Source organism: Ambystoma mexicanum, chromosome 4q, assembly GCF_040938575.1.
Source record: "Ambystoma mexicanum isolate Mex_15411 chromosome 4q, UKY_AmexF1_1, whole genome shotgun sequence".
Taxonomy (NCBI): Eukaryota; Metazoa; Chordata; class Amphibia; order Caudata; family Ambystomatidae; genus Ambystoma; species Ambystoma mexicanum.
The window spans coordinates 899,375,132-899,398,994 of record NC_090928.1 but is presented as its reverse complement, the minus strand read 5'-3'; the positions used below and the strand labels follow the sequence as shown (position 1 = coordinate 899,398,994).

At 48.2% G+C, this 23,863-nt stretch overlaps 1 non-coding gene across 1 annotated transcript; it reads left to right on the top strand.

The window, feature by feature from the left end:
* The first annotated feature begins 21,961 nt into the window (after positions 1–21,961).
* Positions 21,962–22,113, top strand: LOC138468735 (5.8S ribosomal RNA). Its single transcript, XR_011268450.1, has one exon. It is a non-coding gene; the product is annotated as a 5.8S ribosomal RNA (ribosomal RNA).
* The last annotated feature ends 1,750 nt before the right edge of the window (positions 22,114–23,863 follow it).

The following is a 23,863-nucleotide window of genomic DNA, read 5'->3' as shown; positions in this document are numbered from 1 at the left end:
AAAGGTCCTCTCGTCTAATGGGAACTAGCCCACTCACACTGAAGCAACTATTTCCCATTAGAGAAACGGCCCTCTGACTTTTCTGCCTCTCCAGTTCAGAGGGCCGTTTCTCTAATGGGAAATAGCTGCTTCAGTGTGAATGGACTAGTTCCCATTAGACAAGAGGACCTTTCTGCCTCTGCAGTTCAGAGGGCCGTTTCTCTAATGGGAAATAGCTGCTTCAGTGTGAATGGGCTAGTTCCCATTAGACGAGAGGACCTTTGTGCCTCTGCAGGTCAGAGGGCCGTTTTTCTAGTGTGAAATAGCTGCTTCAGTGTGAATGGGCTAGTTTGCATTAGACGAGAGGACCTTTCTCCCTCTCCAGTTCGGAGAGGACCTTTGTGCCTCTGCAGGTCAGAGGGCCGTTTCTCTAATGGGAACTAGCCTTCTCAGTGTGAGTAGGCTAGTTCCCATTATTATGCAGGACATGCCACTAGGGGAGCAAAAAGGGCCATTTCTCTAATGGGAACTAGCCTTCTCTGTGTGAGTGGGCTAATTCCCATTATTATACAGGACCTGGGCACTAGGGGCAAAAAGGGCCATTTATCTAATGGGAAATAGCCTTCTCAATGTGAGTAGGCTAGTTCCCATTATTATGCAGGACTTGGCCTCTAGGGGAGCAAAAAGGGCCATTTCTCTAATGGAAACTAGCCATCTCAGTTTGAGTAGGCTAGTTCCCATTATTATGCAGGACTTGGCCACTAGGGGCAAAAAGGGAAATTTCTCTAATGGGAACTAGCCTTCTTAGTGTGAGCGGGCTAGTTCCCATTATTATGCAGGACTTGGCCACTAGGAGGGCAAAAAGGGCCATTTCTCTAATGGGAACTAGCCGTCTCAATGTGTGTGGGCTAGTTCCCATTATTATGCAGGACTTGGCCTCTAGGGGCAAAAAGGGCAATTTCTCTAATGGGAACTAGCCTTCTCAATATGAGTGGGCTAGTTCCCATTATTATGCAGGACATGGCCACTAGGGGGCAAAAAAGGGCAATTTCTCTAATGGGAACTAGCCCACTCACACTGAAGCAGCTATTTCCCATCTGAGAAATGGCCCTAACAACCGATGGTCTGTTTCTCGGAAGGGAACTAGTATCAACCATTTGGTGAAAAAAGAAAGAAGCAACTTGTTCCTATTAGAGGAACGGACCTGGAAACACATCCTAATCACATGACCTATACGTTCTGTTCTATACACAAAGTACGACCTACCCTGTAGTGTCTAGTTCCCATCTGAGAAACTGACCATAGCAATGGCCCGCCTACTCTTCTTCACAACGTAATTATTGTGATTTTCCGGTGTTGTATGGTATCCTGCACCCCCAAGGTAGCTTGTGGGAGAACGTTTCTGCAAGGCCCTGTGGAGCGTCCGACTTAGTCTTGTCCCTCTTTGTTATTTTTGAGCGGGAATGGAACCGGGAAGGATCTGGCTGCCAGGCTGCAAGATGTGTGATCTTGGCTGGCTGAGAATACAATTACCATTTTCTATGGGGAACCGTGAACGTTCCTGCAAGACACCAGAGTGAGACTAGGGGAGCGGAAAATTACCTTTACTTTAAAAATCATGTTCAGCTATTCAACGTGAAAGGTATGGAGGGCTAGGAAAAGATACAGTGGATGGTGCTGTTTAACTGATCAATGGGGGCTAATAGAGTAATTTAATGTTTCATGAGGGTGTGTTTAGGATGGGTGGTTTTAGAGGGGGGTCGACCCCCCTCTATCTGTGTGTGGTTTGGGAGAGGCACATGGGCATCTTGGTGTGGGTCTGCAAGGGTGATGGGGAACTATGGTATTGGTCTAGAGGGAGGGATGGGACATCTTGGGGTCTGAATGGTTGGATAGGGGCATGCTGGTGTGGGTCCGGGGGGATAGAGCACATTGGTGTGGGTCTAGAGGGAGGGATAGGGACACAGTGGTGTGGGTCCGGAGGGAGGGTTGGGGTACGTTGGTGTGGGTCTGGGGACAGGGATGGGGCACATTGGTGTGGGTCTGAGGGGAGTTATGGGGGCACATGGGTGTAGGCCTGGAGGGAGAGATGGGGCACAGTGGGTCAGGAGGATAGCATGGGTCATCTAGGTGTTGATGGGGCATCTTGGTGTGGCTCTGGAGTGAGTGGATAGGGTGACATTGGTCTGTGTCTGGGAGAGGGATGGGGGCACATTGTGGGTCTGGGGGGAGGGATGGTTCATCTAGGTGTGGGTCGGGAGGGCCGGATGGGGGCATCTTGCTGTGTGGATGGTGGGGTCTGCAATGGATGGTGTTAAGGATTCCAATTGGGCGTCACACACCAGACCAGGACACTTGACCTTAGCCTATGATGTAGCGCTCAATTAGAATACTTTTTCTTTATTTTCTACGAATTCGAATTGAGCTGGCACCCAACCCGTCTCACACCCCCTTTCACACCATGAACCAGGCCGGCTGGTGGGAATACAATATTTCAAAATTAAAGAAAAGCACACAATTTTAATATTGGGCAGCAATTACCAATGGGGTGATGATTACAATGTAAACTAATGAAATACTCTTGGTTGACCTTCTACAAGAATATACCCAAAGCACAAATGAATAGGAGCACCTTTTCTCTTCTGTTAGATAGCAACTGAGTTAAGATTTCCCCCTGCAATGTTCCCTCAAACCCCAATTAATCGAATTTTGAGTGGATAGAAAGGAGCAAGGAGTCAGGGATATTAGACAGCAAACAGAATCAAAATCCAACCTTCCCTCACAAAACCCTTTGCAATTGCATAAAATGACACTCGGAATTGGTAACTAATTAATTTGCATGTGGTTGAATAAATGAGATAAATATGACTTATCACAGTATCAGGGATTCAATATCACTAGCAACTACAAGGCAAGATATCAATAAAGGGCATACAGTTCAAAAAGCAACTTGAAAGTAAGAACACAGTGCAGCCAAAATCACACGTTGTAAAGTTGCATTTTTCTCTTTTGCAGTTTTAAATGTCAAAACGGTTTTAAAAAAAAACGGGTGAAATAGAATCGGAATGCGGTTTTTAGGCTGGGGGTATATGCACATCACAGGGATAATATAGGAGTGAAAGAGTGACTCTAGCTGAAGAATTGGATGAGATTTTCAATACGGAAAGAGATTTGTTTTTTGGGAAAATAAACGCAGTCAGCAGAGAAAGTCGGTTTGGAAAGAAAGTACAAGTTTTACTTAAACTAGATTATCAAGACTAGATTGTTAAAGAAAGACACAGTACGCTCCAAGGTTAATTTGCAACTTAACCTGTTCACCCCGGGTTCAGCTCTATGTGGGAATTACTTAATATTCAAAATATGACTAAGGATCTATGCGAGACAAAGATGAATAGAAGACTGGCGCTAACGCTTAGAGATCAAGGGCAGGATGCACAGAGAATTCGGACAGTTTTAAACAAGTTACCAGGGTTTGGAAAGGATTACTTAGAGAGTAGAACTAAGACAAGGTATCAAGATGGGGTATGCTATGTGTTGCTAGTGGATGGGGAAATACTCACAATCAGCGCTTAAATTGGGGATTTGGGACAGCCAACCGGGTTCTGGACTCAAAGGCTCTGATCACTGCACAGCGTACTCTCCTGGCAACAGACAGCTGGGCAAAGGTCTGGTCACGGCACAGCAACGCCTTAACTGGATGGAGCGGGTAAGCAGGGCAAGAAGGCGGCACTGGAGAATCCCAAAGCAGGCTCAGCCACCTTTCCTCTTTCTCCCTGGTTAGTGGGATTTTGTTATAGGGTTTAGTGCTGAAGGGTGGTTCTGCCTGGATAGGAAGGCCTGGATCAACTATCCCTTTTCTGACAGTGGGGTCTGGAATCTTGCAGAGTGAAGGTGGAATATCTGGATACGCAGGCACTGGAAAATTCAGACGAGAGTGTTCCCCTTTGTGAGCTTCCCCCCTTTTTTTATAAGGCGAGTGACATCACAGGGTTTTGTACAACCCTGTGTGAGCGTCTTTGGGTTCCAGCGTGCGTTCAGCGTTCCCAATCCTGGAATGCTTAGAATGTCCGGGAAATCCAGAAAGTGAAGGATGGTGTACTCGGAGACGGGTACACTGAAGTCCAGGATACAAGATAGGATATAGAGGAAGGGAATGATAGAGGAAGGAAAACTAGGGCCCAGGAACCAGGAATCAAACGAATTCAGCGAAGGCGAACTACGGAGCACACGTCTAGCCACTGCAAGCGGTAGCGTTGAGACACGCGGGGCCGCAGGGGTGTAGCTTCTTTATAGAACGTGCTACGTCTGAGGTGGAGGCTGGTGGACAGCGTTCTGTGTTAGATGGCCATGTTGGAAGTACTACAGAGTGCAAGCCCCGATGTGTCAGGGACCAGGAAGTCCAAAAGGGATGCGTCCTACGGTTCATGACAGCATGCCTCCTCTGAAAACCTGTCCCACCGGGTTTGCCCGGGTGTATGAGATGATACCTTCGGAGTAATCTGGGGGTATTTAGGTTTGAGGTTGGTTCCCAAGTGCGTTCACTAGGAGGGTATCCTTTCCACTCAACCAGATATTGAAGCTGACCTCGTTTGTACCTGGAGTCGCATATTCTGGACACTTCATATTCCAGTTGGTCATTGACAATTACGGGGTTAGGTCTGAGGGTAGTCCGGGAGGACTGGATGTATGGTTTTATTAAAGACGTGTGAAAAATGGATGGACCCTCTTCCAGGAGTCTGGTAGTTTGAGTTGGAAGGCCACTGGGTTTATGATTTCTTTTATGGAAAAGGGGCCATAATACCAAGGAGCCAACTTATTCGGTCGTAGATGTCGGAGCAGTAGTTTCGAGGATAGCCAGACCTTATCACCGACTTCGTAGGAAGGTCCTGGTCTTCTTCTGGAGTCCGCATAATGCTTGGTGTGATTTCGGGCTCTTTCCAAGTGCTCTTTGGCTTCCTTCTGTACATTGATGAGGGTCTCGATCCAGGAATCAACTGTAGGAACAGGTGTAGGATGTGGGAGAATGGAAGGTAGCACCGAAGGGTGAAATCCTTGATTACAGAAAAAAGGGCTGGTCTTGACAGCCGAGTGATCCGAATTGTTGTAGGCGAACTCAGCCACAGGTATTAAGAGTGACCAATCGTCCTCTACCTTGGTAGTGAAGCAACGAAGATATTGTTCTAGGGTTTGATTCACACGTTCAGTAGCCCCATTAGTCTGTGGATGATACCCTGAGGAGAGGGCGCATTGGATCCCTAGTATTCGGCAAAGGTGTTTCCAAAACTGAGAAATGTATTGAGGCCCTCTGTCTGATATGATCTTGGAAGGAAGTCCATGAAGTCGGAATATGTGTTCCAGGAAGATTCCAGCAAGTTCTGAGGAGGATGGTAGTTTATATAAGGGCGTAAAACGAGCCATATGAGTGAATAAATCAATGGTGACCATGATAGTCTTGTATCCCCTGGAAGGTGGCAATTCCACAATGAAGTCCGTAGCAATAATTTCCCAGGCCCTTGTTGGTAATGTGGGCTGCAGTAAGAGACCCGCCGGTCTTTTGTTATCATGTTTGTTTTGACTGCAGACTGCGCAGGCTTGGATGTACAGTTGTACGTCAGTTTTCATTCTTGGCCACCAAAATTGTCTTTGTATTAGACGGAGGGTGTTGGTGACGCCACGATGTCCGGAGTGAAGGGTATCGTGGCAGAGGTTTATTATCCTTTGCTGCAGTTTCTGTGTGGGGATGACTAGACCATTATCCTTGAATAGATATCCGTCCTTTATTCTCAGATTCCATTGATTCTTCCCTGAAAATTCCTTCCAGAGCTCAGAGGACTGGGTTTGTATTCGAACGTCTTCCAGGAGGCTGATTGCTTGAGCTACAAAAATCGTATGGGGAAACATTTTAGGGAATGACCGATCTTCAAGAGTTTCGTAGTCGGGACGTCGGGATAAGGCGTCAGCATTTATATTCTGTGTCCCAGGGACATGATGGATCTGGAACTGTTACTGGGCAAAGAAGAAGGCCCAATGGGCTTGACGGCTATTTCTACATTTCAGAGCCTTTAAAACTTGAAGATTCTGATGGTCCGTGCGGACCTGGACAGGATGTTTCACTCCTAGAATTAGATGACGCCACTCTGTGAAGGCTTGGCGGATGGCTAACAGTTCTTTTTCCAAAACGGAATAATGGGTTTCGCTGGGAGTTAGAGTCCGTGAAAGATAAGCAATGGGATGTTCCAGATTGTCCTCGAATTCCTGTTTTAGAACTGCTCCAATGGCATAATTAGAAGCATCTGTTTCCACTAGGAAAGGACGATTGATGTCAGGTTGAGCCAGGATGGGAGCTTGTGTAAACTCTGTCTTTAGCCATTGGAATGCTTGTCTTGGACTGTTGTCCAAAGAAAGGGAGTATCGTTTTTCAACAACGCAGTAATCGGTTGAACTATCTTCGAAAAGGAAGGTGTGAATTTTCGGTAAAAGTTAGCAAGTCCCAGGAAGGATTGGATTTGTTTCACTGTAGTCAGAATGGGCCAGGATAGTATGGCTTTTACCTTTGCGTGGTCCATTCCGATTCCTTCAGGGCTAAGGACAAATCCTAGATAGTGAACAGTAGAGACATGGAAGAGGCACTTCTCGGGTTTAGCCAGGAGCTTGTGTTCACGTAGCCGCTGTAACACTGCCTTAACATGCTCCTCATGCTTAAGATGGTCCTTAGAGAAATTTAAGATATCGTCCAGGTATATTATGACGAATAGGAACAGCATATCAGAAAACACCCGATCCATGAAGCGTTGGAAGACCGCTGGGGCATTAGCAAGTCCGAAGGGCATGACCAGGTATTCAAAGTGACCAAAGGGTGTTCTAAAGGCTGTTTTCCATTTGTCTCCTTCCCTGATACGGATCAGATGGTAGGCACCTCTGAGATCCAATTTCGTGAAGACTACAGCTCCTCTTACTGCTTCCAGGATATCTGAGATCAAGGGTAATGGATAGCGATCCTTCAGGGTGCATTGATTTAAACCACGATAATCTAGACAAGGCCTAAGCTCATTAGTATCTTTTTTAGGAACAAAAAACAACGAGGCTCCAGCTGGTGATTTGGATGGTCGTATGGTGCCACATTCAAGGTTGGTATCCAAGTATTCACGGAGGGCCTTTTTCTCAGGTTTGGATAAAATGAACATTCTTCCAAAGGGAATCACAGCTGAGGGTTCAGTATCAATAGCACAGTCTTCAGGTCTGTGAGGGGGTAGGGCCTGAACTATGGCAGTTGAGAACACATCGGCGTAGTCCTGATAGGCCCTAGGAACCTGGATGATATTTGAGACTGTGAGTGGGCCTTGCTGGTCTGTCGGTGTACCTCCAGAAGATGTCGGCGAGGAATCCAGGAATAGACAATGAGACATAAAATGTTCGGAACCCAGGAACAAGGATCCTGCTGCCCAGTTGATGTATGGATTGTGCCTTTGTAACCAAGGCATACCCAAGACCATTGGGTAATGAGCAGACTTTATGATGTCAAATTTGATCATCTCTCGATGGTGGTTTATTGAGAGCTGTATCTCCTTTGTTTGAAGGGTTATGGGTCCTGAAGAGAGGGGTCTTCCGTCAATTGCCTCTACAGGTTGCGTGATGTCTCGGGTTTCATATGGAGTGTGGTGGTTAGTGACCCAATCTTGATCTATAAAAATCCCCATGGCTCCACAATCCATCAATGCCAAAATGGGGTAGGTTTTGTTCTTGGATGGCGATAGAAAGGCCTGTAAAATCACTAGATTGTTTTGCCCAGGAGAGTTCAAGGATGGAATAGATGTGGAGCAAACATCTCTCTCCGGAAGCTGCGCTCCTTCTAGGATCGGGAGCTGGTGTTTCCCGAACGCCGTGGAGGAGCTAAAGGACATTCTCTCACTAGATGTTTAAACGAGGCACAATACATACATAACCCTGTGTGGATCCGTCGCATTCTTTCTTGCGGGGATATGGGTCCACGGAAGGTGCCTAGTTGCATGGGTTTTGGTTCATTGGCAGGGGCAGGAGTGGGCTCAGCCTTCGAGGAAGCCTCTATAGGATTTTTCTGGAAAGGCATTCTAGTTTTCTTCTTCTCTGCCTTCCTTTCCTGGATACGGAAGTCTATCTGTAGAGAGAAATCCATAAGAGCCTGGAATGAACTTGGGCGAGCCACTCTGGCTAGTTCGTCCTTGATATCTTCATTTAGCCCTCTTCGAAAAAGAGTAAAGCAGGCTTCTGAGGACCAATCCGCTTCTTTAGCCAATTGCTTAAAGCGTGTTACATACGTAAGCATGTCTTGGGAACCTTGTTGGAAATCAAGTAGGCATTCCTGGGCACTATAGACCTGTTATGGGCGGTCAAACATGGTCTTTAGAGCCTGTATGAATCTGTCGTAGTCATCCAAGAAGGCATCTCCAGAATTAACTAAATGCGTAGCCCAAGTTAATGCATTCCCAAAAAGATGCGAAATCATAAAGCCCACCATAGCCCTGGGGGTAGAAAAGTAAAGTGGACTAAACACGAGTCAAGGAATCCGCGAAGGGTTTTTGCAGAGTCGTCCTGTTTATCAACTACACCGCCCAACAATACGCTTTCCTTGGTAGCAGAATCACGGGACAAGACTAATTGTTTTAATGCGGCATTCTCGGCTTTCAGATTCTGCACTTCAGTCATTAATTCCTGCATGCCGCGCATGAGGTCTTGAACAGCCGCCTCCATGTCCGTTTCGACTTCAGTTAGTTAGCGTCTCAATCTATCACAGGTTTCCTCCTTCCTCACCTGTCTTCGTTGTTTACTGGAATTCTTTGAAGGAGTCTTCTTGCGTACAGTTCAGGTTTTGTACAACCCTGTGCGAGCGTCTTTGGGTTCCAGCGTGCGTTCAGTGTTCCGAATCCTGGAATGCTTAGAATGTCCGGGAAATCCAGGAAGTGAAGGATGGTGTACTCGGAGACGGGTACACTGAAGTCCGGGATACAAGATACGATATAGAGGAAGGGAATGATAGAGGAAGGAAAACTAGGGCCCAGAAACCACAAATCAAACGAATTCAGTGAAGGCGAACTACGGAGCACACGTCTAGCCACTGCAAGCAGTAACGTTGAGACGCGCGGGGCGGCGGCGGCGTAGCTTCTTTATAGAACGTGCTACGTCTGACGTGGAGGCTGATGGACAGCGTTCTGTGTTAGACGGCCATGTTGGAAGTACCACAGAGTGCAAGCCCCGATGTGTCAGGGACCGGGAAGTCCAAAAGGGACGCGTCCTACGGTTCATGACAAAAAGGCAAGGCTGTTAGAATAAAACATCATATTATATTTTAACCAACCCCCCCTTACATTTCTAGGCAAGGACAGGGCCCTATTCAACATTACACTTTTAAAACAGATATTTTTTCTTATTTGCAAAAGCCCATTTTGACACATGGTGAATTCTGCTGGGATGTCCCTTCCAAATTCGGTTTTCTCTTCCCTCTGGATTCCAAACATTGTTTGCAGCCCTAGCCAGTTTCTCTTACACAGCAATCCTTTCAAGGCACAGGCCTACTGACATTGACATATGCACAGAGAGCTAGGGTTTCTTTTGAAGCGTTTATTTTTGACATTTTTTAGCATACTAGTCAATTGTTTTTCCGTACGGCTGAGAGTAAAGTTTCTGGTGATTTCCCAGATCTTGCCTGACGCAGCCTGTCATTTAGTGAGAGATGCTTTCTTTTGCTAAAGCACAACTGGAATATGGCTCGGCATAGTTGGGCCTTACTGGTTCAAATCTGTATATTGTTTAACAGATGAAAAGAGCATCAAGGCGCATCATTTTAAATGTAAAATATTTCCTTTTTCAAGTGGAAATTCTGAGCTAGCAGCAAAGCAGCGCTGCTTTTCAATTCTCTTCTTTGGTGCACATAAGAAAACACACTGGCAACCTTTCTCAGTGTGCTCCCTGTTCCATCTTGCCCAATAGGTGCTTGGCAAGACAGTGTGGCCATCATTTTGTAGCTGCAAAACGTAGTTTTGATGCGAGGCAATGGTGCTCAAAGGAGCCAGGGCAGCCATTCTGATGGTAACTGCGGAAGTGCAGCTTGGTGATGGAGGGGAATTCTGCTGAGTGGGTAAATGTATCCACAATGGGGGCACATTGGTGTCGGTCTGGAACAGATATGAGGCATCTGTTCTGGAGGGTGGGATGGGGCATCCTCGTGTTGGTGGGATGAGGATATCGGTGTGGTGTGGTTCTGGGGAGGGATGAGGGCACATTGGTCTGTCTGGGGGATGGATGGTTCATCTAAGTGTGGGTCTATATGGCAGATGGGGGCACACTGGTGTTGGTCTGGAACAGGTATGGGGCATCTGTTCTGGAGGGTGGCATGGGGCATCCTGGTATGGGTGGGAAGGGGACATGTGTGTGCATCTGGGGGGTGGGATGGGGACATCTTTGTGTGGTTGTAGGCACATTGGTGTCAGTTTGATGGGAGGGACGGGGACATTGGTCTGGGGAGGGATGGGGGCATATTGGTGTGGTTCTGGAGGGAGGGATGGGGGCACATTGGTGTGGGTTTGATGGGACGGATGGGGGACATTGGTCTGTGTCTGGGGGAGGGATGGTTCATCCAGGTGTGGGTCTGGAGGGCAGGATGGGGGCATCTTCCTGTGTGGATGGAGGGGTCTGCAATGGATGGAGGCACATTTGTGTTGGTCTGCAGAGAGGGATGGGGCATCCTGGTTTGGGTTTGATGGGGACATCAGTTTGGGTCTGGAGGGAGGGGGTCGGGGCACATTGGTGTGGGTTTGATGGGAGGGACATGCACATTGGTCTGGGGGAGGGATGAGGGCATATTGGTGTGGGTCTGGAAGGAGGGAAGGGGGCATCTTGCTGTAAGGATGATGGGATCTGTGTGTGGTCTGCAATGGATGGGGCACATTGGTGTTGGTCTGGAACTGGTATGGGGCATCTCTTGGTCTGGGGGTGAGATGGGGCCTCCTGGTGTGGGTGGGATGGGGACATCTGTGTGCATCTGGAGCGTGGGATGGGGCATCTTGGTGTGGCTCTGGAGGGAGTGGATGGAGGCACATTGGTGTCGGTTTGAGGGGTTGGATGGGGACATCGGTGTGGGTCTGGAGGGAGTGGATGGGGCACATTGGTCTGGGGGAGAGATTTATTTTTATTTTCTACATTTGTATAGCGCGCAAACAGCCCTTGGGTATTGAGGCGCTGTTACTTGCGGGGCACTTGGTCCCAGGGGATGGTACAGGTTGATTTATACATATTCCAAAAATTTTACATTTATACAGTTATTGTCTTATCAAAGAATTTTACATTTATACAGATATGCACCGATTAAATATACATTTACAGGTCATACATATTTAACTGTGAAGACGGGTAAGTACAGGGTTGTTCAGGCGAAGAGCATAGTTTTCAGTGCTTTTCGGAATGCAGTGTGTGAAGCCTCTGCACATAGTGGTGGAGGGAGGGCATTTCATTGTACAGGAAGCTGGCACCACCTGCTCTAACTGTTTGGATCAAGGGCAAAGTGAGCATGTTAGAGTAGGGCATTCTGGTGGGTCTTACAGAGCTGAGGGGTGAATCCTTTGTGACAAGTAGGCAGGTGCAGAGAGGTGGATGCTCTTGTGGCTCAGTTCCAGGGCCTTGAATATTACACGTTCTTTTATAGGGAGCCAGTGGGCTTGTTGCCTGGCAGCCGTGATATGTTTCCTTTTGGGGATGCCCATAGCTGCGCGTAGTGAATTGTTCTGGATTTGCAGCTTAATTTTTTTGCCAAAGTGCCTAAGAAGAGAACGTTGCAATAGTTTAGCCTTGAGCCAGAAATGGCTCTTGCTATGTTGGTGCAGTTATCTTTGGAGAGGAATGGTCTAGCTGCATTCAGGAGCTTGGCATGGTACGCTGCTGAGGAGGTGATCTCATTGACTTGTCTAGTTATAGACAGGTTAGAGTCCAAGTATACTCCTAATGTTTTCACTGATTCCGATACAGGGATTGTGATGGAGTCGATGGTGAAGTGGCTGAATTCAGCGTCAAGGTTCTTGAGTGTGTCGCTGGAACCAACCAGGAGAAGTTCAGTCTTGTCAGAGTTTAAGCACAGTCCGTTGGCAGCCGTCCAAGTCTGGATGGTGTTATATATGTTGTTAAGGGTTCTAGAGTCTGTGTCCTAGTCGCCTGTGAGTGTGAGCAGGATCTGAGTATCGTCAGCGTATTTGGTATAGGGGATACCCAGGGCATCGAGGATGAGGACGAGGGGACATGTGAAAATATTGTAGAGAGGGGGCGAGAGGCAGGAGCCTTGGGGCACCCCGCATAGCATGATGGTTGGAGAAGCTGAGGCTAAGTCAGAGAATACTTGCATGGTCTTTCCTTGTAAGAAGGTGATCCATGCAGTAGCGCTGGGGGAGAATTGGGCTGTGGTAGCAAGGTGATGGCATAGGGCGTTATGGTCTACGAGGTCAAATGCCGCAATGAGATCGAGAAGTAGGAGTAAGGCTGGTTTACCTAAGTCTCTGGCATCGTCCATCTGGTTTTTAAGGTCCAGTAGGGCGGTTTCTGTCCAATGCCCAGGACGGAAATCCGATTGGCGCAGCCCTAGGAGGTTGTTCTCCTCAATGTATTGTTGCACTTGCAGGTAATCTGCTTTGTCGAGTATCTTTAGTAAAATTGGGACAGTGGTAATGGGCCTGTAGTTGTTTGGTGATGTCGGGTGGAGAGTGTGTTTTTTTTTAAGAGAGGGCGAACCCAGGCTTCCTTGAGGCAGGAAGGAACCTTCCCAGTGGCACAGGAGGCGTTGATGAATGCTGTCAGGAATGGAGCTAGGGTATTGACACAGTCCTTAATGATTGCAACTAGGCATATATCGCCTTTACAATTAGATGGCTTTATAGTTTTCATGAGGTTGATCATATCTTGTTCCTGAATGGCTTTGAATGTGAATAGGGGGGCCGATGGAGGATCGGCGGTGTCTGTGGATGGGACGGTGTTGTAGATAGGCGTGCTGGTTAGTGAGTGTTGGGTATTTTGGATTTTCGTTTGGAGGGTGTTAAGTTTGTTGCGCATGGCAGTTTGAATTTCGTCACACCATGCCTTGTCCTTGGTGAGGTTCTGTGGAGGGGGGCATGGGTCTCTAGATCTCTGACGATAGAGAACAATTATTTTGTGTTGTTGCGAAAGAGTTGGTTTTAGAGCAAGTGATCACTTTTTTGTACTCTTTTGAGCAATTATGGAAGTCCTGTTTGTCGGCGCCAGAATGGGTGGTTTGCCAGCAGGATAAGGCTGTCTGTTTTCTGGTACGGAGTATGAGGAGGTCTGAGGTGACCCAAGTGTTACTGTGGCTAGTAGGTTTAGCTTTGTGGGGCTTAAGCAGGGCAATGGAGTTGACAGCTAGTGTGATGGCAGTGTCATAGGATAGAGCAAGGGCCTCTGGGTCAGTGGAGAATGGGGGCCTGAAAGCTGGTGCCTATAGGTAAAGTAGGAGCTTTTCCTTAGTGAGTTGACGTGAGCTTCTGGAGAGTGCAGGGGCTAGGGGGTGAGTAGGGTGTATGTTGTCTCTGGTAGTGGGGATGCTGAACATGATGATATGATTGGTGTGGGTCTTCAATGGATGGGGGCACATTGGTGTGGGTCTTCAATGGATGGGGGGCACATTGGTGTTGGTCTGCGGGGAGGGATGGGCAATCATTGTGGGTCTGGAGGGAGGGGATGGGGCATGTAGGGTATTTTGTGGAGATTTGGGGCCTGACGGTATTTTATTACCGCCGAAAAATAACTTAGCAACAATCACTCCTTGTATTCAGATTGGGCCATGTACAACAATAATACAGTGGACATGCATTATTTCAGCACCCAGACATGCATATTTGGTATGCGTGGTTGGTGGTATTTTGGTGAGCATAATTCCCTTGTTTTATTTGTGGCCCCAATGTCCAGAATCCCTTATCTTTGCTTAGATTTTTCGTGTAATCACTAGAGAGACCTCAGACCTACATTTCAGGAATACCACATTTTCAGTGTTAGTGTTAGTGTGCCACCATGGGCGATCTCACTGACTTATTTTCGACAGAGAGCTATATGTGGTAATTTTGTGGTAATTTCCACTACCTTATATACGGTAGGGAACTATGTCCAGAGAGTCCCTCTTCCCGTTGGCTCATGTACCTCCAACGAGCTATGCTACAAACAATCACTCTCAACTGTCCATACTGAATATGATCATGCACACATCTGTCTTAAAATGACAATTGCACTGTTTAAAAATCTCCCCACATCATCAGCACTGTATTGGTAAATATAAAACACACCACCCGTCTGCTTTCAAATATTTTTCTGTATTATAAAAGTTGCATTTAAACACGACCTCATTCTTTACAGAAATAAATAAAATAGCACAGTAACAGCATTGTCTGTGATACACTGAAAAGAGAGTGGCGGGGAAAAGAACTTGATTTGCAACATTAACATGTGATTAAGGCACAGGAATCTCCTTTCCTACACTCACTGAATATTCTCGTACACACTCAGCTCCCACACTTATGTAATTACCTTATCTGTTCAGCCCGAGTTTTCTTCAGCTGTTCTCTTTCTGAATGTGGCTCCCTTGAAGATTAACCCCAGTGAAAATGAGCGCCTTTCGTTCTCAAACCTGGGTCATTGCCTGGAACTCTCAGCTTTTTCAGCAGAAATGCTCCAACCAGGAAAAAACAGGTCCTTCTCCCAGCTCTCCAAATCTCCACTGTTCTCCCTCTCTCTTCAAACTCCCCCCAGCCAAAACCCTAATCACTGCCTCTAGCATGATACTTGCTATGACGCTGCTCCAATCAGAATCAATCATGCCATCTCCTCCCTCTCTACACAATGGCTCATTTTTTATAGTAATACTTTGTAACCAACTGATTTCCTGTTCTTTCGAGCCCTTTTGCTTCCTGTAGTTATGTGGACAGAGCAGCAGAGAAACGAAAAAAAAAATGAATGTGCGTTAAAAAGTTCACTTTCAGAGTAGGCCTATTTCTGCAGTGGAGACACATTTTTATTAGTGGGTTATGTTAAATTCAGTTTTATTAGTCAGGTTAGTTATGAGTAATGTTAGTTATTAATTTTCAAATGTGTCTCTTGCACCATAGGCATTTCAGGTGAAAAATAGTGTGCATTTTTGAATGTGCACGTGTGCTTTTAACTGTAAAAATAGATTTGCATCTTATATGTTAAAATCGTTTTTGACTGAATAGCCTGTCTTTCCATGTTAATCTGGTAACACATATAGCAATGCACCGCACCCTTGTGGTGGTGCTGCATAAAAAAAAAATTGCTACCTGTGCAGTAGTGCTGTACTCTGTGCTGTAACACGCCAAATATCCTTACAGGCACATTGGTGTGGGTTTGATGGGAGGGATGGGGGACATTTGTCTGGGGGAGGGATGGGGCACATTGGTCTGTGTCTGGGGAGGGATTGTTCATCTAGGTGTGGGTTGGGATGGGGCATCTTGCTGTAGGGATGATGGGATCTGCGTGGGGTCTGCAATGGATGGGGGAACATTGGTGTTGGTCTGGAACAGGTATGGGGCATCTGTTGGTCTGGAGGGTGGGATAGGGCATCTTGGTGTGGCTCTGGAGGGATTGGATGTAGGCACATTGGTGTCGGTTTGATGGGAGGGATGGGACACATTGGTGTAGGTCTGGGGAGGGACGGGGCACATTGGTGTTGGCCTGCAGGGAGGGATGGGGCATCGGTGTGGGTCTGGAGGGAGGTGACGGGGCACATTGTTGTTGGTTTGATGGGAGGGATGGGGCACATTGGTGTGGGTCTGGGGAGGAGTGAGGGCACATTGGTCTGTGTCTGGGGGAGGGATGGTTCATCTAGGTGTAGGTCAGGATGGCGGGATGGGGCATCTTGCTGTGTGGATGGTGGGATCTTGGTGGGGTCTGCAATGGATGGGGCCACATTGATGTTGGTCTGGAACAGGTATTGGGCATCTGCTGTTCTGGAGGGTGGGATGGGGCATCCTGGTGTGGGTGGGATGGGGACATCAATGTGCATCTCCCTACCAAGATAGACGCTATCTCCCTACCAAGTCACAATAATCACCGAATGGTAAGTTGCTTTCACTCGGTGATGGTGGCAGATATGGTTCGTGCCCAAGAAAAAATCTTGATTCTTTGGGTTTTGGTCTGTTTACACTAGCGGACGATAAAGAGGCTGATAGTGTTCTACAACATAAGGCACCAACTAACACCCAAATGGAGCAAATTGTACATTTGGGCGCCATAAAATGTGAAAATTCAGATCTAGCATTGGCTTTAATCTCTAACCTTCTTATTAGTGGCCATGAGTGGTCATGGTTGCAGCCAGCTCTTAAAACTTTAGAGACCCTTAGACAGGGCACTGGATGCTCCTAACGGTATTAATATTGAGGTTATTTCTTGGAATTCGTGTGGGGGCTTACATTTGAATACATTCCTGACTAAAGGCGAGACCTATATCCACCCCCGCATTTATTTTTTACAAGAAACTATGATGCTTACTGAAATTTATATGGAAGGTTTCCATACTTTTTCCTCATTAGCGTCTAGGGGGGTAGCCGGGCGGCCTACTGTTGGTTTGACCATTGCTGTCGATCGCAATTTGGGGCTTCAAGGTAATGTGATCTTTACGAGTGAATGGCTCCTGGCCATTGTTTTATCTTCAGAGAATGATGTAGAGCCAATCCTCTTGCTGAATCTATACTGGAATCCTCTAAGGGTGCCTCTCGAAATAGTGGAGGACTCCCTTGGAATTATTCTGGGAGGATGGTTTGAGAAGGGCTTTGGTAATCGTATTATCATGGGAGGAGATTTTAACTCCTCCTGTGCGGAGGGTTCCATGTGGAATGAGAGAGGGGCTACCCCGAAAACGCTCCAACCTAATCTTAGAAGAGGTATATGGTGGGATAAACACCTGGAACATTGGGATTTGGGACTCCTAGATCATTCCCCGGACTGGAACTTACCCAAACATACTTGGAAAAGGGGAACCAATAGCTCTAGGATTGATTACTTTTATGTTTCAAATAGTTGGAAACAAGCCTTTGGTAAATTGACACTTATGGAGGTAGATTTGGGTGATCATATTCCTCTACTTTTTTCATTATCACTGGCATGTCCCGATCTTCATATAAGACCTGAGTTCATGGGCCTAGAGGTGGCGAACAATGGGAGAACGATTATTTGGAACAAGAAAAATGGTAATGAAATTTAACGCCCTTGTTCTAGAGAATCTGACCCTGGCCTCCTATCGAATCTCGAGGGAGGGGGACCTAATGTTGAGGGGGATCTTACTACAATAATATTATGATGACATGTGCCTATAAAATTAGTAAGGCGGGTGGCACGGCAGAACATAGACCTAATGGGAGGGGGGCACTCCAGAATCCATAGATCCAAGCTAATTAAATGCAGGGATCTGAGGATCCTAAGGAAGCTACCCATCTCATTCGTTGAACTGCAGTTGAGGAAAAAAGAAATCATCCCGAAACACAAAAACTTGGTAAAGTCTCTGAAGATGGACCAATGCCTTGTAGCCCATCAACAATCAACAGATGATGGAAAATCTATGTAAGGGCAGAGATGTTACATTTTGTGCTACTGTTAATAACACGCTTATCCCTGTTAAGGATAGACTTGAATGTCCTATCCAAGCAGAGGTGTGGTGCACTTACTATAAGAAAAAATTTGAATTGCCTTCCACTTTTGCTAAGGAACAGGACTCAGATCTGGGTCCTCCGCTTGTGGGTGAATGCTCTTGGGATCTTGAGGATATTATTTGGGCCATTAATAAACTTAAGCCATCCAGAGCGCCGGGCCCGGACGGCATACCCCCGTTTGTCATAAAGGCGGCGCCGGAAATATGGGCTGAGCTGCTCAAACCTATATTTGATGATATCTTTGTAACCCATACCATCCCTAATTCCTGTGCTCAAAGTATTATAATACCCATATTTAAAAAGGGTGATGTTCTCAATCCCCATAACTATAGACCCATAGCACTTTTGGACGTGGCTAGTAAAGTCTTCGGTATTTTGCTCTTAAGAGATCTCAAAAAAGTGATTAGGAGGAATGCCTGTTTTAGTAAATTTCAGGTCAGTTTTAGAGAGGGTTTGGGATCTAACTTGAATGGGAATATCCTGGCCCATTTTAGAGATACGGTTCATCAATCTAATATAGGAGAGATTTTCTTGGCATCCTTAGGCCTTTCCAATGCCTTTGATGGAGTTATTAGAGCGAGATTATGGACAAAAATGTTAGCAATGAACTTTCTGCAAAAGATTGTCCAACTCTTGGCTCTGCTTCATATGAACACTTCGGTCAGGGTCCGTTTGACCCATCAAGGTGCCCTCTCTGAGGCCATTGATACTAAAGTTGGGGTCAAGCACGCTGCTCACTCGCGCTAACACTCTTCAACCTATATGTGTGCGATGTGAAGGGCATGTGGCAGGGCCCTTCCATTGCACCGGTTAGGTTGGGGAGTTTGGCTATCGAGTGGATGGCATTTGCTGACGATTTTATCCTATTTGACCGCACCCTACGTGGCCTTCGTAGAAAGATGGACATTTTTTATCATTATGCGATGGCAAACAATCTTTCCCCGAATGCATCCAAATCCCGGGCGATTGTGATCACAAAAAAAAGAACCATCAAATCCTATAGTTGAAGGATGGGTGAGGATCAGGTGGAACAGGTCCAGGCAATCACATATTTAGGCTATCATTTTACTAATAGATCTAGCCTGAAGATGTGGAAATCGAGCCTGGAGGAGAAGGCGATTAAACTCAAGGTGCAAATGAAATTCTTGAAGGTCAGGGTATGCAAATGTTCGCTCTTATCTATAAGGCGATTTTATCTTGCAAAATGTGAGCCGATCCTCCTGTACGGCCTGGACATTTGTACCCATGATATGAGTTTAACCCTTAATGTGGTCCAGGGGAAAATGTGGAAAGAACGTCTTGGTCTACCGATGGCAATCCCCAATGCAATTATCCGCCACAAGTTATGTCTCATTTCACTTAAAGCAAGATACCTTTGGAGGCAATTATCCTTGTTTAGAAAAATGAATGATCCACCTATAAACACTTTATATGAATTGTTAAATGAGGTTGTAAAATCTGGGTCAGTAGTATCTATTAGAAAGTTTAGCGACAATATGATTTTGTTGTTAGATACACTAGGTCTTTGTTTAGAGGATCTAGTCCAGCAGCCAGGGCTGGTTAAGAGACTTCTATTCAAGGCTGACTGGGTAGATACGGTAAATGGGGTGGATTCTTACTCCACATACAAGGAGTACGCAAGTTTTGGACATGCCAGGGAATGTATTCCCCTCTATTTACAAAGATTCCCTTGTGACAGGGCGAGATCCACGTATATGCGCTTTAGACTCAATCAGATACCGACCTTAGAAAGGATACGGTACTGGGGGTACAAGGACGTGGCTCTTAATCTGGAACAAATCAATTTCACATGTCGATTTTGTGGAGAAACGAGATTGCAAAAGACACTTATGCACCTTGTATTAACTTGTAAATATTTTGAGCCTAAACGCACGGTCCATCTGAAAGACAGATTCAACAAGGATCTCGAAATGTCTATGCATTTGTTTTGGAGCCGTTGTATGTGGGGTGTAAACATTTCTTTAATTTTAGCCTTGAATTTATTAATCCAGGATATCACGTAGGAATTGGAAAAAAGGAATTTAATACACAATGATTTTAAATTGGAAAATTAAGGGTTGCGATAGATTTTTTTTATGGAGGATGAATTGATATTGGGGAAACTAGGATTTGCGTGATTTTTTGATATGTGTATAATGGTATGTGTCTAAAATGAATTGTTTATTTTTACTATGTGTATTATGTTGTATAAGGTTTCATGTAAACTAATAATGCAACAATAAAAAAAATCTATGTGCATCTGGAGGGTTGGATGGAGACATCTTGGTTTGGATGTAGGCATATTGGTGTCAGTTTGATGGGAGGGACGGGGACATTGGTCTGGGGAGGCTGGTGTGGGTCTAGGGGGAGGGATGGGGTACATTGGTGTGGGTTTGATAGGAGGAATTGGGGACATTGGTCTGTGACTGGGGGAGGCATGGTTCATCCAGGTGGGGGTCTGGAGGGCAGGATGGGGCATCTTGCTGTGTGGATGGAGGGATGGTGACCTCTTGGTGGGGTCTGCAATGGATGGGGGCACATTGGTGTTGGTCTGCAGAGAGGGATGGTGCATGCTGGTTTGGGTTGAATAGGGCATCAGTGTGGGTCTGGAGGGAGGGGATGAGGCACATTGGTGTGGGTTTGATGGGAGGGACAGGCACATTGGTCTGGGGGAGGGATGGGACATATTGGTGTGGGTCTGAGAGGGAGGGAGGCATAGGAGACATTGGTGTGGGTCTGGAGGGAGTGATGGGGCACATTGGCATGGGTCTGAAGGGAGGGATGGGGCTCATTGGTCGGGGGAGGGAAAGGAGCATCTTGCTGTGTGGAGGGAGGTTGGAGCATCATGGTATGGGTCCTGAGGAAGGGATTGGGCATCTTGGTGGACTCTTGATCAGAGGGGGGTGTCGTTGATCTGGAATGGAGGGACATGGCATATAATGGAGGCATGTCATGGAATGATGGAGCATGTGGGTCTGAGTGAGGGCTACAGCACTCTGGTTGGAAGGAAGGGGGGCATCTGGGTGTGAATGAAGGGATGGGGTATGTATGGCTGAAGAGAAGGATGTTGAATGGGAGGGGTGATATCATGTGTGTGTCGAAGGGATGGGGTAATCGGGTGTGGTTATAGAGAGAGGGCGGATGGTGCCATCTGAGTGTGAGTCTGGAGGTAGAGGTGAAGCATATGGGTGTGGCTCTGTAGAAAGGGGTGGATCATCTTGGTGTAGGTATGGAGGGACGGATGTTGGTGTCTTTGTGTGGGTTTGGAGGGAGGGATGGTGGCATGTGGGTCCGGCGGGAGGTAGCATTTGAATCTGGAACGTGTGTTTGGAAGGAGAAATGGGGCATTTAAGTGTGAACTGGGACATGTAGGGCTGGGGTATCTACTTGTGAGTGGGGGCATGAAGGATCATTAACAGCGGAGCAGCTGGAGGGAGAGCCACGGCACCGACCTCGGTTGCATCCCAGATGCGCACACCCACAGCGGCCGGGGCGCATGGGCAACCAGGCGCCGGGGAGCGGGGATTCCCTTCCACTGGAGGGGGGCCTGCGACCCAGCAGATGGACGGGGACGCCTGGCAGGCTTGTTCCCAACCACGCACCAGAGAGGGAGCCCCGCGCAGCCCCCTCTCCTCACCGAGCCGGCCACTGCACTGGCTGGGGGCGCACACTCCTCTCTCTGACCCGCCAGCAGGGGGGCATTGGTGTGTGCACCCCAGTCAGCAGGGAAGCCCAGAGTGGGGGCAGCCGGGAGGTGAGGGAAACCTGACTGTTTTCGAGGGGCGCCTCCCCAGGCAGACAGGGGCCCGGCACGCCAGTCGCAAGCCCTCAGCCATGGTGCAGCAGGCTTACTTGGTCGGCGGGCGTCGAGGTTCCAGCCGCCCACATCTGTAGGCGAGCGGGTGACCTTCCCTCTTGCCCAGGTACCTGGAGCTTGGCCCTGTGCAGCCAGGCTGGGGTTTGAAGACTGTAGCAGTCGCACCCCACCCCCCCAGCCCTTGCCTGCCTCTGGCCCGCCTAGCCGTCTGTCGTGCCCCCCTGCCGCCAAAAGGGGAGCTGAAGGGGTCAGGGAAAGATGAGTGGGGTGAACCTGTGATGGAGTAGCATGCCTCCATCCCCCTGGGAAGTGCCATGCTGCTGCAGGCAGTGGGCAGGCTTCCCGGGCTGAGCACCTGGATTTTTTGTTGTTGTTTTAAAACCACAATGGTCTAGGCCGAGCTAGAGGAGGCGCTGGGCTGTCTCGCCACAGGGGGCGCTGCCTCCCCGAGGCCTCTCCTGCACCGGCAAAAAAAGTTGCCTGTGACTCTTGGCGGTGGATCACTCGGCTTGCGCGTCGATGAAGAACGCAGCTAGCTGCGAGAATTAGTGTGAATTGCAGGACACATTGATCGACACTTAGAACGCACCTTGCGTCCCCCAGGTTTCTCCTGGGGCTGTGCCTGTCTTAAGGTCGCTTGTACATCAATTGCCCCGAGGTTCCCGTCCAGGGGCTTGGCTGGGGCTGTTGCAGGGACCCCGTTCCCTTCATCCCCCTAAGGTCAGACCCCGATCAGCACTGTCGCAGGATCCCTGTATCCGATGCGCACGTTCATAGCCGGCGCCTCCCAGCCTCCCCAGTTTCCCTGCCTCATGCGGGTTTCCGGAGGGCCGGGTGGCCAGCGTGCCCTAGATGTGGCGGTGGCAGCAGGCCTTAAAAAGGCCTGGCGCACCTTCAACCTACCCTGGGGCACCTGGCCATGCTGCATGTGGCTGTCTATGGTGTTCCACGGCTGCCGGCGCGGGAGGGCCATGGATCGCAGGCCTCGTGACCATGCAGGCTTCGGCCGCAGATCGGGACATCGCACACTCGGCTGCGCCAGAGGCACGGGGCTAGGGCAACCACCCCCCATATGGGCCAGAGGCCAGCAACCCCGAGCTTTGTGCTCCCCCCGACTTTGACCTCAGAGCAGATGGGCAGGGAGGCCCACAAAGGGCTCCAAGTGTCGGTTACCCACCCGACCTGTCTTGAAACACGGACCAAGGAGTCTAACATGGGTGCGAGTCAGAGGGCCGAACAAAGCCCTGTGGTGCAATGAAAGTGAGGGCCGGTGCGTGCCAATTGGGGTGGGATCCCGTCGCGTTTGGCGCACCACCGACCCGTCTCGCCTGGTCTGTCGGGGAGTTGGAGAATGAGCGTGTGTGATAGGAGCTGAAAGATGGTGAACTAGGCCTGGGCAGGGCAAAGCCAGAGAAAACTCTGGTGGAAGTCCATAGCGGTCCTGATGTGCAAGTCGTCCAACCTAGGTATAGGGGTGAAAGACTAATCGAACCATCTAGTAGCTGGTTCCCTCTGAAGTTTCCCTCAGGATAGCTGATGCACGGAAACCCCAGTTTTATCTGTTAAAGCGAATGATTAGAGATCTTGGGGCCGAAATGATCTCAACCTATTCTCAAGCTGGCCGTATCCCAGGAAGTGTTCTGTTTTCTTTGTGAAGGGCTGGGCACCCTGGAATGGGTTTGCCCCGAGAGAGTGGCCTGAGCCATGGAAAGCGTTGTAGTTCCGGCGGCGTCTGGTGAGCTCTTGCTGTCCCTTGAGAATCAGAGGGAGATGGTGTAAATCGTGCGCCGGGCCGTACCCATAGTAGTTCTCCAAGGTGAACAGCCTCTGGCATGTTGGAGCAATGTAGGTAAGGGAAGTAGGCAAGTTGAATCCGTAACGGGCAGGGTCGGTCGGGCTGGGTGGCGAAGCGGGGCTGGCCGTGCGCTGCAGCTGGACGAGGTGTCTCCTCCCCGGAGTTGGCTCTGAGTCTGGATGTGAGACAGGCCCTTTCTGTGGATCACCCCAGCTGCGGTGGTCACCTCTCTGTTCCCTTCCCGGGGTTCGGGGCTGGCGTTCTGCCCCGGCCGGCGCCTAGCAGCTGACTTAGAACTGGTGCGGACCAGGGGAATCCGACTGTTAAATTAAAACAAAGCATCGCATAAGGCCCACGGTGAGTGTTGACACGATTTCTGCCCAGTGCTTTGAATGTCAAAGTGAAGGAATTCAATGAAGTGCAGGTAAACGCGAGAGTAACTATGACTCTTAAGGTGGCAAAATCCTTGTCATCTAGTTAGTGATGCGCATGAATGAAATCCCCTCTGTTCCTACCTACATTTCTAGCGAAACCACAACCAAAGGAACAGGCTTGGCAGAATCAGTGAGGGCAGAAGACCCTGTTGAGATT